Source organism: Macrobrachium nipponense, chromosome 5, assembly GCF_015104395.2.
Source record: "Macrobrachium nipponense isolate FS-2020 chromosome 5, ASM1510439v2, whole genome shotgun sequence".
In the NCBI taxonomy this organism is placed as follows: Eukaryota; Metazoa; Arthropoda; class Malacostraca; order Decapoda; family Palaemonidae; genus Macrobrachium; species Macrobrachium nipponense.
Genome location: NC_061107.1, coordinates 10,242,994 through 10,257,858, shown reverse-complemented (window position 1 = coordinate 10,257,858; position 14,865 = coordinate 10,242,994). Strand labels below are relative to the sequence as shown.

The 14,865-nt window shown below is 43.0% G+C and overlaps 1 pseudogene; it reads right to left on the bottom strand.

Moving 5' to 3' along the window:
• Positions 1 to 14,865, bottom strand: part of LOC135215199 (E3 ubiquitin-protein ligase parkin-like) — a 74,603-nt pseudogene that overhangs the window by 32,068 nt on the left and 27,670 nt on the right.

Genomic DNA, 14,865 nt, shown 5'->3' with positions numbered 1-14,865 from the left:
TTAAGTACTAAAAGAAGCGGAGCAGCTACCGGAGATGGAATACTTACGCCTTCAAAAGCTGGCTCACCAGATCGTAACATATGGTACACGTCTCATGGTACCAGACCCTGGATGTCCCCGTGGCGGAGTCGCGCATGGAGCATGGGACCGGCAAACTTCGTGTCCACAGGGGTCCTGAAGTGTAGCGGAACATCCCGGATGCTCACAGTTGGTGGCCTGTAAGTGGGAAGACACATGAGTATCTTAAAGGGGTATCACTTACAGACTAAAGGACAAAAGAACTCCGTTACATGCCGGAGCTCGGAAAAATTTGGGCCATAACCCCTCCCTGCATTGCCTGAATAGGCTTATAATCCCGGAGAGATCCGGTAAAATATGAAAGGGAGGGGGGGGGATGGTTTTAAGTATCTTAAGATAAAACTTAAAGATAACTTAAACCTAAACACAACGACGAACCGGACTAGGTCCAGTTGAAGCGGAGTGTTAGAAACTCAGCAATACGGTAAGGTTAGTAAGAGACCTACTGTATGCTCCGGTCCATCTAATGGGTGGACTAGCTCCTTCCGCTGGATACCAGGACTCCGATCAGGGAGGAGCTCTAGTAAGGAGGGAAGGGCGAGAGACATACAGGCTCGAGCTAGCCCGGAGCGACAAGGCAGTAACGGAGGGGGGGCCAGGCCAGGGCAAAACGTACCACCCGGCCGGACCGAGAAGCGGAGAGGTCGGGACCAGTCTGGGTCTGTCCGACTCCCTAGCCCCTCCGGCGGAGGGGAGAGGGGGAGGCAGGCTCGGGTATGTGAGGCGAGCATGGCAGACCGGCCCACCCCCGCGCCCGACTCTATGGAAGAGCGGGAGGGGGGGGGGGGTGGGGGGGGGGGACTGGGCAGGCGTCTGGCTGTCCCGTGATCACGCAGTGACCACGAGGCGGTAAACTGAGATACGGTAACCAAGCCTAGGCCGACAACTGATCAGAGAGAAGCTATCGGGAAGCAACCTGAACTGAAAAGCGGCGGTAGTATATAGGCCCACAGGGCTAAAACCAACTGATCAGAGAGAAGCTATGTGGAAGCAACCGAACTGATCAGCGGTAGAATAGGCTCTATGAGCCGGGACCTAGGCTAAGCCAGACGCCAAACTAACCTAACAATGACAAAATATATATATATAAATAAAATAAAAATGAAAGAAAGAAGGTAAAATAGCAGGAGAAAAAATCCAGGAGTGTACGACTAACCCGAAGGCAAGTCTACCACTCAAAGCTAGTCAGGGGCCGATACTAAGAACCTGGACTAGGATCTGGATAGAAAAAGCCTACATAAGGTGATATACATGCATGCATGATAACCTGAGTAGACCTTAAACTAAATAAGCGGATAATCAAAATAGAGCGTAAACGAATAAGGGATGTTCTAGGTATGGGAGACCAAGAACGAACCCATCACGCGGCAGGACCATGCTGCCATGCTTCCGACCCCGAGAACGTATTTATACCTAAAAAACGGCAAATACTGTCTCAGGGACGGAAAAAACCAACTAACCGTAAATACTGAGTACTTAACTTAGCTGCTGCAATAGCTGCACGCTCCATTATCGAAAATCCGAAGAAAGGGCACAAAATACACAGAGAAAAATAACACGTGTGACTCGTGCGAGCTAACTGAAAAGGATGGCCACCAGAGGCGCAGCAGTCGGCAGCATGGGATGGAGTAGTAGTAGTACGAGCTGCTCTCTCTGTGGGACGGCTCCCCTCTTGGAGGGTTTTGTAGTGGGAGATTTCTATTGGCATTTGGCTCGTGGTAGTGGTCTCACTCGCCTAGTGTTCATACCGCACCCCCCTCCTAGAGGTGTGAGCGCAGTCAGTTATCTGACGTTTTTCTTTATTTTATTTATTCTCTGGTATGTGTTAGTACATTTACCCTAGAAATAATAGATTAAAGGATATTTCGCGCAAGCGACACGAGCTGAGCCCAGAAAAGTTATCACACACTAATTGGGGAGCAAAGTGAGATATTTTATTAATGATATATACGGCAACAGTCTTATCCATAATAGATTACTGCTGTCCAATATATTCATCCGCCTCAGAATCTGCATTAAAATCTCTGGATGCAGTGCACCATGAAGGCGTGCGATTGTGCACAGGAGCATTCCGATCGTCCCCAACAAACTCACTTTTGGTGGAGGCAGGTGTTTGCCATTAAAATATCACCGTAATTTAATAACAATACAAAGAGGTCTTTCAATGCAAGCGGGATCGTCTCCTGCAGCTTGCTGCTTCCAAAACTGTAATCAAGTAACAGCAGTTAATAGTACTAGCTCTTTCCCAAAAAGAGCTAGATACATAATGAACATACATAATATGGATCCAATTTTTCACCCACCAATGGAATTGCCACCACCATGGATTTTAAATCGAGTAAAGATATGTACCTCCCTGTCTTACCTACTCAAAAAGCAAATGACAAGTACGAAATGTACCGCCAACATGCTTTGGAGCACATTAGAAGAAAAAGGCGACAAATTTATGGTGTATACAGATGGCTCCAAAAATAATGTTGGAGTAGGAGCATCTGCATATTCAAAAAATATGCTAATTAAAAAAAGCCTACCTTCAATATCATCAGTATTTACTGCTAAAGTCACAGCCATACAGATGGCTCTAGATATGATATCTGAGGCAAAAGCAAGTGTCTCTGTTATTTTCAGTGACTCACGTAGCGCTATAGATTGCAATAAGACAGTATAAACCAGGAAACCAAATAGTACAGGAAATTCAAATAAAAATTCATCAACTCCTCCAATCAGGAATATCAATGAAAATATGTTGGATCCCAGCACACGTGGGAATAAAAGGAAATGAAATATGCAGACTCTGCTGCCAAATTAGCCAGCACTATCCCTCCAACAATTTCATATGCCCCAGTGTCAGACTGGGTAAAATCTGTGAAAATGAAGTTTTTTATGTTAAAACAAAGTTTAATGTATACTTACCTGGCAGGTATATATATAGCTATATTCTCTGTTCCACCTGGCAAGAATTTCAAATCTCGCGGCAAACGCTAGTAACCTATTAGTAGTTCAGGATACCACCACCCCGTTCAGTTACCGTGGCGCTAGCGCCAGGAACCGTTCCCACTTGAACAGATTTTTCTCTGACCCTGTCTCCTGAGGAGGGAGGGTGGGCATTAAATTATATATACCTGCCAGGTAAGTATACATTAAACTTTGTTTTAACATAAAAACTTCATTTTAATGTATGACACTTACCTGGCAGGTATATATATAGCTGATTGACACATTTGGAGGTGGGTCAAAGACAGCAACATTATTAGAGTATAAAATATTATTAAAATATTATTAAAACTCTAGGTTCCTTACCTGCTAAGGTAGCTGACTTCATAGTCCTGCCTCTCAGTCTGCTTAAACCTTAGGAGCTCTCAACAAGGAAGTGTCCTGTATGTTGAAGAAGCTAAGACTGAACTGACAACTGGGCGTGACCAATGTGTTGACAGAACCCTACAGCCCTCTTATGCCACGGCATTCAAGCTTAGTAATAGATCAGTACCTGAACTACACACACACACACACCATACCAATATAAACCAAACCAGACTGAAAAAAGTAAACACACTTTTCTCAGACTACCAATAAACACAACACCATCACCTGATAAAATACTAGCTTAAAAGAAGGTTATGGGGTGGTAACTCCTTTGCCCAATACTGTACCCGAGGACACGTATGGACCTAGCGTCTGACTATTATCAAAAGGTTGTCTGAATATCCCTCAGATAATGAGACGCAAATATTGAATTCGTTCTCCAAAAGGTCGATTCAATAATTTCCTTGAGGCTAAATTCTTTTTAAACGCCAATGAAGTCGCAACTGCCCTGACTTCATGAGCCTTCACTTTCAAGATCCCGAAGGTCTGTTCTTGACACAACATGTGAGCTTCTCTAATTAACTCTCTCATAAAGAAAGCTAGAGCGTTCTTTGTCATGGATCTACTGGGGTCTTGACTGAGCACCAAAGAGCATTCAGAATTCCCTCTGATCTCTCTTGTTCTTTCAATGTAGAATCTTAATGCTCTCACTGGGCAGAGGACTCTTTCTTGCTCATGTCCCACTAACTCAAGATAAACCCAAGACATCAAGGATCTTGGCCAAGGATTCGCAGGGTCTCATTCTTGGCCAAAAAACCTTCCTGGAATGAACACACTGCATTACCATGTCTCCATCCCACTTTCTTTGAAATGCCTGAAGTCACTAGCTCTTTTAGCCGTTGCCAGAGCGACTAAAAAGATAGTCTTCTTAGACACATCTCTCAGAGAGGCTTTCTCTAAGGGCTCGAATTACTCGAGGTTAGATGCCTCAAGACAACATCGAGGTTCCAAGCAGGAGGCCTGCATTGTGGCTGTTTTCTTAGTACCAAATGACCTAATCAGATCTCTAAGGTCCAAATTGTTAGAGATATCAATATCTCTGTGTCTAAACACTGAGGTCAACATACTCTTATAGCCTTTGATTGTAGACACTGACAATCCTAAATCCTTCCTTAAGTATAGAAGGAAGTCTGCGATTTGGGTCACAGAGGTACTGGATGAAGACACTTTCCTCTTCCTACACCACTTCCGGAAATTTTCCCACTTCGACTGATATACTGCGATTGTGGAGGTTCTTCTGGCCTAGCCACTGCACTGGCCACCTCTCTAGAATATCCCCTCGCTCTGACAAGACTTTCGATAGTCTGAACGCAGTCAGACCCAGAGCGAGGGTATTCTTGTGAAATCTGTCGAAGTGGGGTTGTCTGAGTAAATCTACTCTTAGAGGAAGAGTTCTTGGTGTATCTATTGTCCATTACCAGTACCTCTGTGAACCAACTTTGGGCCGGCCAAAACGGAGCTATTAATAAGGTCATCCTCGTTCCGTTGGCTCTCCCTGAATTTCTTCATAACTTTCCCCAGTACTTTGAATGGTGGAAAAGCGTAAACATCTAGATTTGTCCAGTCCATCAGGAAGGCGTCGACCGCCACTGCTTCCTGATCTGGAACCGGAGAGCAATAAGTTGGTAGTGCCTTTTTTGTTCTGGCTGTCGCAGCAAAAGATCTAACTACCGGACGCCCCACAACTTCCACAGGCTCTGACATACCCCATCCAGGTGCAACGTCCCACTCTGTCGTAGAAGTTGTCCTCTTCTGCTCAACATGTCCGCTCCACATTCTTCTCCCCCTGGATGAACCTGGTGAGCAGAACGACATTTTCCTCTTCCGCCCAAAGTAGAACTTCCTTTGCCAGCATGTAGAGGGGATAAGAATGAGTCCCTCCTTGTTTGCAGATGTATGCCAGAGCCGTGGTGTTGTCCGAGTTGATTTGCACTGTCTTGTCTCGAATCACTCTCTGAAGTGCTTCAAGGCCAAGAAAATCGCCATCAGTTCCTTCCTGTTTATGTGCCAACTTGTTTCTTCCTCGCTCCAAAGACCCGACACCTCCTGAGGACCTAATGTCGCCCCCCAACCTGCGTCCGACGCGTCGGAAAACAAGATGAGGTCTGGGCTCTTCTGTTGAAGCAACATCCCTTCTGCTAACCTGCCTGGGGTTAGCCACCAACTTAATTCCTCCTTCACTTTGGCAGGAATTAGAAACTGGAAGGAATCCGGTTGCAATTTTCTTGGCCATGAATCTTTCAGGAAAAACTGTAGAGGTCTCATGTGCAGTCTTCCTAGAGAAATGAACCTCTCTAGCGAAGAGAGTGTGCCCAGTAGACTCATCCACTCTCTGCTGAGCATCGTTTTTCTCTAGGAAGTCCTGCACCTTCCGAATGCATAGGGCTTGCCTTTCAGGGGACGGAAAAAACCCGAAAAACGTCGCTGACGATATCTGAATCCCAAATAAACTATCTGTTGCTTGGGATTCAACTGCGACTTTCCCAGGTTTACCACAAGACCTAGGTCTTTTGCTAAGTCCAACGTTTGTTTCAGGTCCTCCAGACATTGACTTCTCGATTGGGATCTTATCAACCAGCCGTCCAAATAAAATGACACTCTGATCCCTCTTAGATGTAACCATCTTGCTACATTGGACATCATCTTCGTGAACACTTGGGGGGCTGTGCATAGGCCGAAGCACAGGGCCTTGAATTGAAAGACCCTGTTCTGAATCACAAACCTTAGATACTTCCTGCTTCCTGGATGAAATGGGAAATATGAACGTATGCGTCTTGTAGGTCCAGGGTAACCATCCAGTCCCCACCTGGACGTACCGCTGCCAGTACTGAATCGTTCGTCTCCATGGTGAATTTGGTCTTTTCCACAAAACATTCAGTTGACTTACGTCCAGCACTGGTCTCCATCCTCCCGAGGACTTCGCAACCAGGAAATAGCCGGTTGTAAAATCCCGGAGATTCGTGATTCAGAACAGGTTCTATGGCTCCTTTCTCTAGCATGGAAGAGACTTGCTCCCACAGAGCCTTTTTCTTCACTAAATCGTTGTAATTTGCCCCCAGGGTTCTCGGAGATGTTGCGGAGAGGAGGTTTCTTTAAGAAGGGAATTTTGTACCCTTCCCGAGCTACGTTGACGGCCCAGGGATCTGCTTCAAGTTCTGCCAACTTCCCAAAATTCTTGAAGTCTGGCTCCTACTGCTGTCTGGAGGACTGAGTTCTCATTGTTTAGAGGTAGTTTTGGCTCCTCTTTTCGTTGGTACTCTCTTGCCTCTAAAGGCGGGTCGTGCAAACGTTCTGCCTCGAAAGGGCTGTTGAGAAGGCCTGTTTGAGGGCTAAATTCTTTTGGAGTTTTCTTCACCAACTTGGATGGTAAAAAACTTCCTTACCAATGAAGAGAGCAAATCTTGAGTGGCCTTCTGCGAAAGCGCCAGAGCGATATCCTTAATAACCTCTGACGGAAACAGCTGGTTAGAAAGGGGTGAGAACATCAATTCTGATTTCTGTGCGTTGGAAACGCCTTTAGAAGCGAATGAGCCAAAAGCGACCTCTTTTTCAAAACTCCTGCTGGCGAACCAATGAAGCCAGCTCATTTGCTCCATCTCTGAGAGCCTTGTCCATGCAGGACATAATGCTCTTAGCCACTTCCATATCCTGTTCCTTTTCATCTTCTAAGGAATTTGCCAATGCTCCCATGACCAATCTAGAAAATTGAAGACTTCGAAAGTCCTAAAAATTCCCTTAAAAAGATGTTCAAACTCGGACGAAGTCCACCAGACCTTGGCCGAATGCAACGCCTGTCTGCGCGAAACTGTCCACTATATCTGGAGAAATCCCCCTGGGAGGAGGCAGGTACTCCCAGGCCAGACTTTCTCCAGTAGCGTACCATACCCCAGACTTAGATGCTAACTTGGCTGGGGAAAAGCGAAAGAGGATTTCCCCGCTTCTTTCTTGTCCTTCAGCCAGTTATTCACTCGTTGTAACGCCTTCTTGGCCGAAATCGACAGAGTCATCTTGAGAAAAGATGACTTCTTAGGAGTCTTAGTCTTAGAAAACTGAGACAGGGGAGATACAGGAGCCGTAGGCTGAAATTCCCCTTCGAAAATAGACAGCAGACGTGAAGTAAGGATCTTATAATCCGAAGACGGTTCGACATTCTTCTCTTCAACAAAATCCACTTCTTCTGCTGAAGAAATGTCTTGCAGATCACTATCGTTGTGACGCTTTGCTGATGGATTAACGTCCTGCCGTCTGCGTCCTGTCACCAACGAAGTCTCTGCGTCCTGCCGTCTGTGTTCTACAACCGTAGAAGAATCGATGTGCTGCCGCTTGCGTCCTGCGTCCATCGTAAACACGTCTGCTTCCTGCCGCCTGCGTCCTGCGTCCACCAGCGGTTCCGCGTCCTGACGTTTGCGTCCTGTTTCTTCCGAAACAATCTTCTTCTTCCTGCGTCCTGGAACACTACGCGATCGCCCGTCTTCGTAGCGCCCGTGCGTCCTAAATCCTCGACACGCAAACACTTGTCGTCCGTCTTCTTGGAAGACTTAACGGGAAGGAACTCGTCCTTACGCCTTGCAGGTCCTTGCAAAGGAGCGTCCCATGAATCGACGAGAACTGCAAGCTTCGACTGCATTTCTCTTAAGAAATCCTTCGTACTATCTTCCTGACGAACAGCCGTAGTAGGAGGAGGAAGACGAGAAGGACTAGGACGCAAAGGAGAACGATCTTGGACTACCCGAAGGAGAGAGAAGAGGAGAGGAAAAGCAAGAGGACTGGGGGGAGTCTCTTGACGAAATACAGGAACGTACGGGCCATACCGAGACTTCTTTCGATCGCAACAATTTTCTTCCTCTTGGTCGGAACCACGTCCTCGTCCGAGGAAGACAAAAACCTCCGGGCTGCTCCAAGCTTCACAATTTTGAGCACGTTGATCATGAGTAGTCGATATCCTTAACGTCCTCTTGAGGGGGCGAGAGACACTACCGAGTACCGATGTTCGCGCTCTGATGTCGAACCATCAGAGGACGCACACTTCCCAGTTACGCCTTTTCTGTGGCGAACTGCGACAGCCTGGGAACTTACAACAGGACTGTCCGAAGGGACGCCTGACCGTGGGAAAACCTCTCTCGCCTCCCTTCGACTGTCGACATGCCTTCTCCCCTTGGGTCTGGGAGCTTGACAGAGTTCTAGGTCTAGGAGCACGAGAGAGACGATCAGACGCCCCCTCCACTACACTTTCACTGACATCAAAAGCACTCACTTTATCCGTAAGGCGCTGTATTTGGTCTCCCATGGACGCAAGGGCAGCGAAAACCTTTACAATCTGTGTATCGTTCGTGCCCTCCGATACAGCAGCGGGCGCAGGAGATACCTGGGGAGAAGGAACTACCAACTCTACGTTAGAAGGAGCTGGAGAGGAAACACATTCACTCCTTTTACTAGAAGTATTCGACCTCTCACTACGAGAAACAGATCTCCTTACACGATCTTTCTCAAGCCTTTCAACATATTTCATAAATATCTTCCACTCCTTCTCTGACAAATTCTCACACTCACACACCTACTCTCCCAAGTACACACATTCTCTCTACACTTCTTGCAAATGGTATGAGGGTCGACCGAAGCCTTCGGTAACCTTACCTTACACCCCTCTTTCACACAAACTCTAAACATACTACCAGTGTCAGACATCTTCCAAGAACAATCCAAAGCGAATGCCAAGCTAACGTTTCCAAGTACGATACCAAAAAATCCATGAAAAGTCAGCAACGAGAAGAAAATCCTAGCAGGGACCACCAACAATGTTGCCGTTCGGCTGGCAGAAAAAATCTTGTTCCAAGTGGGAACGGTTTTCTGGCGCTAGCGCCACGGTAACAGGGTGGTGTATCCTGAACTACTAATAGGTTACTAGCGTTTGCCGAGAGATTTGAAATTTCTGCCAGGTGGAACAGAGAATATAGCTATATATATACCCCCCTTGCCAGGTAAGTGTCATACATTAAACATTGATTTACCAGGATTGGAAAGAAGAATGGGCCTCGGTGCCAACAACAAATAAACTTAAAAACATAAAAAATGAAGTCTATGCATGGAGGACATCCTCACAGGAGGAAAGATCAAAAGAGGTGATCCTAACAAGGCTCCGTATAGGACACACAAGATTCTCACATGGTCACTTGATGTCAACACCACATGCTGACCCAGTGAAATGTAACAGATGTCAAACACCCATGACAGTACAGCATTTGCTTGTTGAGTGCCCAAATTGGACCCAGCAAAGATCTATTTATCTGCGGAGTTCGGAAATGAAAAATATTCTTGCTGAAAGCAGGGATTTTTCAATTAATAAAATCATAAATTTTTTTAAATAAGAAGGGTTTCTCAAATAGTCTAGTTTTTTTTTTTTTTTTTTCTTCTCAGGATTGATCCTGAGAACCAGCCCGAGAAGAGTCTACTTGAGACTCAGAGGTCTGGAAAAACTAACCCTATTAATAATATAACCCTACATAACTGAAAATGCTACATACTGTGGCTATGTTGATAAATATATCTTTAGATTGTGTTTATATAACAATATCATGAATACTAATAAGCATAGTGATCTAAGCCTACCTTGTTACAATTACCCTACACTTGAAAATATTGACCTGCTGGCAACGCTGGCCTGACTATATGTAAATGTCCAGAAAAACATAGACATGGTCAATAATTACCTTGAGGTCCCTCAGTTTCTTCTGCTCTGCTTCTGTCATCTGTATAGTAATGACAGTTGATGCATCACAAAGCAACCTCCCACACGTTTTTCTTGGCACAGTAGATACTCCCGAGCTGCCGTCTGACGATGATGTGCTTGGTTCATCATTTGGAAGTGATGGGTGGGAATTTTCTTGAGATATGACCTGTAATCAAGACAAAAGGAAAATAAATATAAAATAACATAAATTCACCAAAATATCTGCAATAGTAAAACTTAACTTTAGATATAAAAACTGTAGTACAGTAATAAAAGCAGCTGCTCTACGAATAAACCAATTTCACCCAATAAAAATCATTGCAAAAATCATACTTTGTCCTTGCAAGAAAAAGGCATAATTGAGCAACAAATACTGTTCTTTTAGGATCAACAGTGACTTCTTTATCCCTACCACCATCCCTAAGCTAAGGAGTTGATTGCCCTGATGCATCTTTTCCCTTACTGTTCCTACTGACCAATCATCAACAGTGGTTAATAATTTACTATTTACATACAAGAACCTGTATCTGTTCTAATATCCTCTATTCCAGGGTTACTTTCAATACCACATTTATTTCAATAATTTTCTGGTTAAACCTACTGGTTTTCATCCTGATAATTTCATATCTACTGCTTTTCTGACTAACTGTTCATTCTTTATCACTTCCCACTGCATTTTCAAACAATCTAAGTCTTCAAGATCTCCCTCCGTTTTCCAGCCAATGGAGCTTTTTCCATTATCGCAAACAAGTGATATTGTTACATGTATACACAAGTAACAGAAACTAAAGCAGTGGATCTCAACTTGCTTCAGGTCATGGACCACCACACAAATGAAAAAATAATGTGGAACATATCTTATTTGAATAACTATAAATAAAACCTAGACAACAAACATTTTGGACTAGAATATATTTCTTACTCAAGAATTAAAGCTTAATTTTAAGAAAATGATATATGCAGAATTAAATTCCCCTACATGACTTTTGGATGCTCTTTTTTCACTGAGAAGCTTGCTCTAAATCATTTCAAACACAGCAGCAATATACTCCTACAGGAATATATTTGGATCATTCAAGTGCTAAGCTAGGGTCTAGTATTACAACTTGAAAACATCATTATATTTTGTTAATAGGAATTATACAATAAAACAAACGGTTAATTTCTTATCTGGATAATATTGTTCTTACTGTAATTTCAATAACTTAAATATGTGTACCAGTCTCTAGTTCATTACCAATAATAGTAAAGGTCCTGTGGACCAACCAAAAAGTCTCCATAGACCACACCTGTTGAGAACCAGTGCACAAAGGATAACAATATGTTTGTACACAATACTGAGAAAGAAAAAGACAGATTGGTATCTTAGTCCAATAACTTCTGGCTAGAAAACAAGGTTTCTATCACATAAAATATTTACCACAATTTAAGATCAGTTACACTATTCAAATACTCATAAATAAACAGACTAAGTTATGTCATAACTACTGAGTTAAATGGTGCAAGACTGTTTCACATTGCTGTTGACCAAATCACAGAGTAGAAGAGCAATTCTTGTCAATGAGACAGAGCATTTTCACCCACTCTGCTCACTAAAACCAGTAATTCATCGAAGTCATTCAAATCTGATTAGACATAATAGCCTTCATCTAAGTAATCAGTACAAAAATTGTATACATATACACATCTCAGAAGTTGGTCTTTAAAATACATGTATGGACACAATCTATATAGAATAAATCAAATTAGTATGGCAGTTCCTTCAGGATAACTTACTTGCACCTTTTCCTGGGAGCTACTTGAACTTGTTGCTTCATCACTAATATTTAATTTAGTCTCAACATCCGCAGCAAGTGTACGAGTTTTGTTGGCAACCACACGAATAGCATGAAGAGTAGAATGATGACCTAGATCGCACTGTCCAATTACCTGTAGTATATATATAACTAAATTTAAATATTTTTAGGTAAGACAATACATCATATAACATCAGAGCATCTCATATTTGATAACAATCAAAACTAACATCAGAGCATCTCATATTTGACAACAATCATAACCACCACAAACAAGATTAATCAATTACACCTATCATTAACATTATTCATGCTTTACATGATTAAAATCTTTTAAATAAATTCCTATAATTTTTCTACTTTGCAAAGTAGTCGCTACCATTCCGCACATCATGGAATCTTACTTTAAGCTGATGGTAAAAGAGTTGAGTCTAGATTTGCATGTGCTTCTTTGACCAGAGCCTTGAACAGGTAAGACATACCCTTCTTTGACATGGGTTAGTCAGGTTTCCCAGGGCTGTAAAAAAGGATGTTGACATTCTGCCTGATTTCCCTGGTTCTTTGCTAATATATAGAGAGTTCTGACTAACGGGGTAGGCATCAAAGGTTGATGAGAATGCCTGAGAAAGGAAGGAGAATGTGGAGAACAAATGCATTCACACAGCAGATTGTGGTGCCTCACATGAAAATCCCTCATGTCGGATAAAAGCATGATGAACCGGCATAGCCAGACTGCCTGGGAGACCGAGAAGAACATGGATGCCTGGTGCCAGGCAAAAGTCTAACAGTATGGAAGCATTCGGTGTCCGACAAGCATCTGCTGTCAAGCGCATGTCCAATGGCAGGCGAGCGCCTACTGGCAAGAGAGCTTCCAATGCAAGGCTAGCACCTGCTTCCAGGCAAGCGCCTGCTTATCCTTCAGTAACTGAGTGCAAACCTATATGTGACACACACAAGGTTTGCCAAAGGAAGAAGACAATGGGCAAAAACTGCTTACATTCCCAGACATACCCTGCTTCCCTGTAAGTACCTCTAACAGTAGAGGGAGCATCACAGGCATGGCCGGGGATGGTTAACAGGAAGGGAGAGCATTGGCACTTCCTCTGCTACAAGAGGGAAACCCAAAAAAGGCTGAATAGTAATTGGGCCGATAAAACACCAAGTGGCCCGAAGACTATAATAATAGCTAATCACTGCTAAATGCCAAATCTCATATCCTGAACAACACAGGGAGCTTTGAGAGGTGAAAATTTTGAAAGAAAAGCATTACTAGGAAAATAGGGAGAGCAGCAAGAGCTGATATCTGACAGGTTGTGAAAAATACAAAACTTACTCCTGACCTCACTTCCTGTCCTAGAGTTAGAAGAATCTTTTGTCTTTTCCTATTATTGTCTACTTCTCATATCTGCTTATACTTTGACCGGCGGATGTTGTTCGTCCATTTAACACATTGTTGTGACCATCATAAACTGAAGAGCAAAGACGGGTATGCACCCTCTTACCTTACAGACTGGAAATGACTTGTTTTTCCCCTTTTAAGAAGATATGCTTCCTAATGACAAAATAAAACAAGAAAACCAAACCAGATGCAGATAACGATCTAATTAGCAAAATAACGTAAACACTCTCCAATGTGTCCTCTCAGGCTGACGACAGAGAAAAAACTGAATGGAAAACTATAGATGCTCAAACCACCTGAAAGGGATGGGTGAATAGGCTATTCAAACTAAATGATCCCACTATTTTTTTTTACTCTTCACTCTATTGTCCTCCTGCCTGACATGGAAATAGAGCTATAATAATAGAGAGGTCAGATTCATTTCAAAAATTTATAATCTTGACATTTCTTGATAGGATTTGCATCAATGACTAATTCACAAATCACACAAGTTAATCAAGTAAAAGGCCATCTTTTTAGGCCTCTAAACACTCACTCTTTCACAGGAAGGGAAAATCGTCTGCATAAGAATAGACAACCCAAAAACAGCTCTTTTTTTGAGGAAATAGGACATTATAAGGTCCATAAATTTTCCTCCTTACAGGAATGAGACGAAGAGAAAGTAGGAGAAAGACATACCTGTCTCCTAGGGCACACAAAATGATAATGTCGGAATCTCAGGCAATGATGAATGAAGTAAGATTCTGCAGAGAACCAATTGGTTCCATATACAAAGAATGTAAACCAAAAGTAAATCCTTGTTGGAGCCAGAAAGGATGACTAACAATGACTATTCATGCATGGATATCAGGTTAATAAGTATAGGTGGAGGATGAAAGGTTTTGTTACAGTAACCAAACTGAAACAAATTAAACCCACATCATGTTTCCCTACTTAATTAAAGCATTTTCTTACGATCAATATACCACAGTTAAAAGTTACTAGGTATGTCAGTAAAGTTTAAGCACATGTAGATGATCTGAAAGTTCATATAATGTTAATGGCAAAGTAAAAGCCTTGAGAAAGTTAAGGTGACAAGAAAAATAAATTAGAGCAATAGATGAGAAGTCACAGAGAATAAAGGCAGAAGACACTGAAATTCTGACTCAGGGGTAAAAAGAGTTAATACACATACACTTCAACTAAATGTCTTGCATCCTCTACTCATAACAGCAAAATTCATGATAATTAGCCATAGGAAATATTACTCAACGAATTAATGATATAAAAGCCTGGGCTAAATCAAAATAAATTCCTCAACTGAAAACAGATGTGAATGTCAACACCAAAATGATATTGTTAAGATACAATAAAGTTTTGTACATACTTACCTGGCAGATATATACTTAGCTATAGACTCGGTCGTCCGCCCGATTTCGAATTTCAAAACTCGCGCACACGCGACAGGTAGGTCAGGTGATCCACCATTCCCGCCGCTGGGTGGCGGGGTCTGGAACTATTCC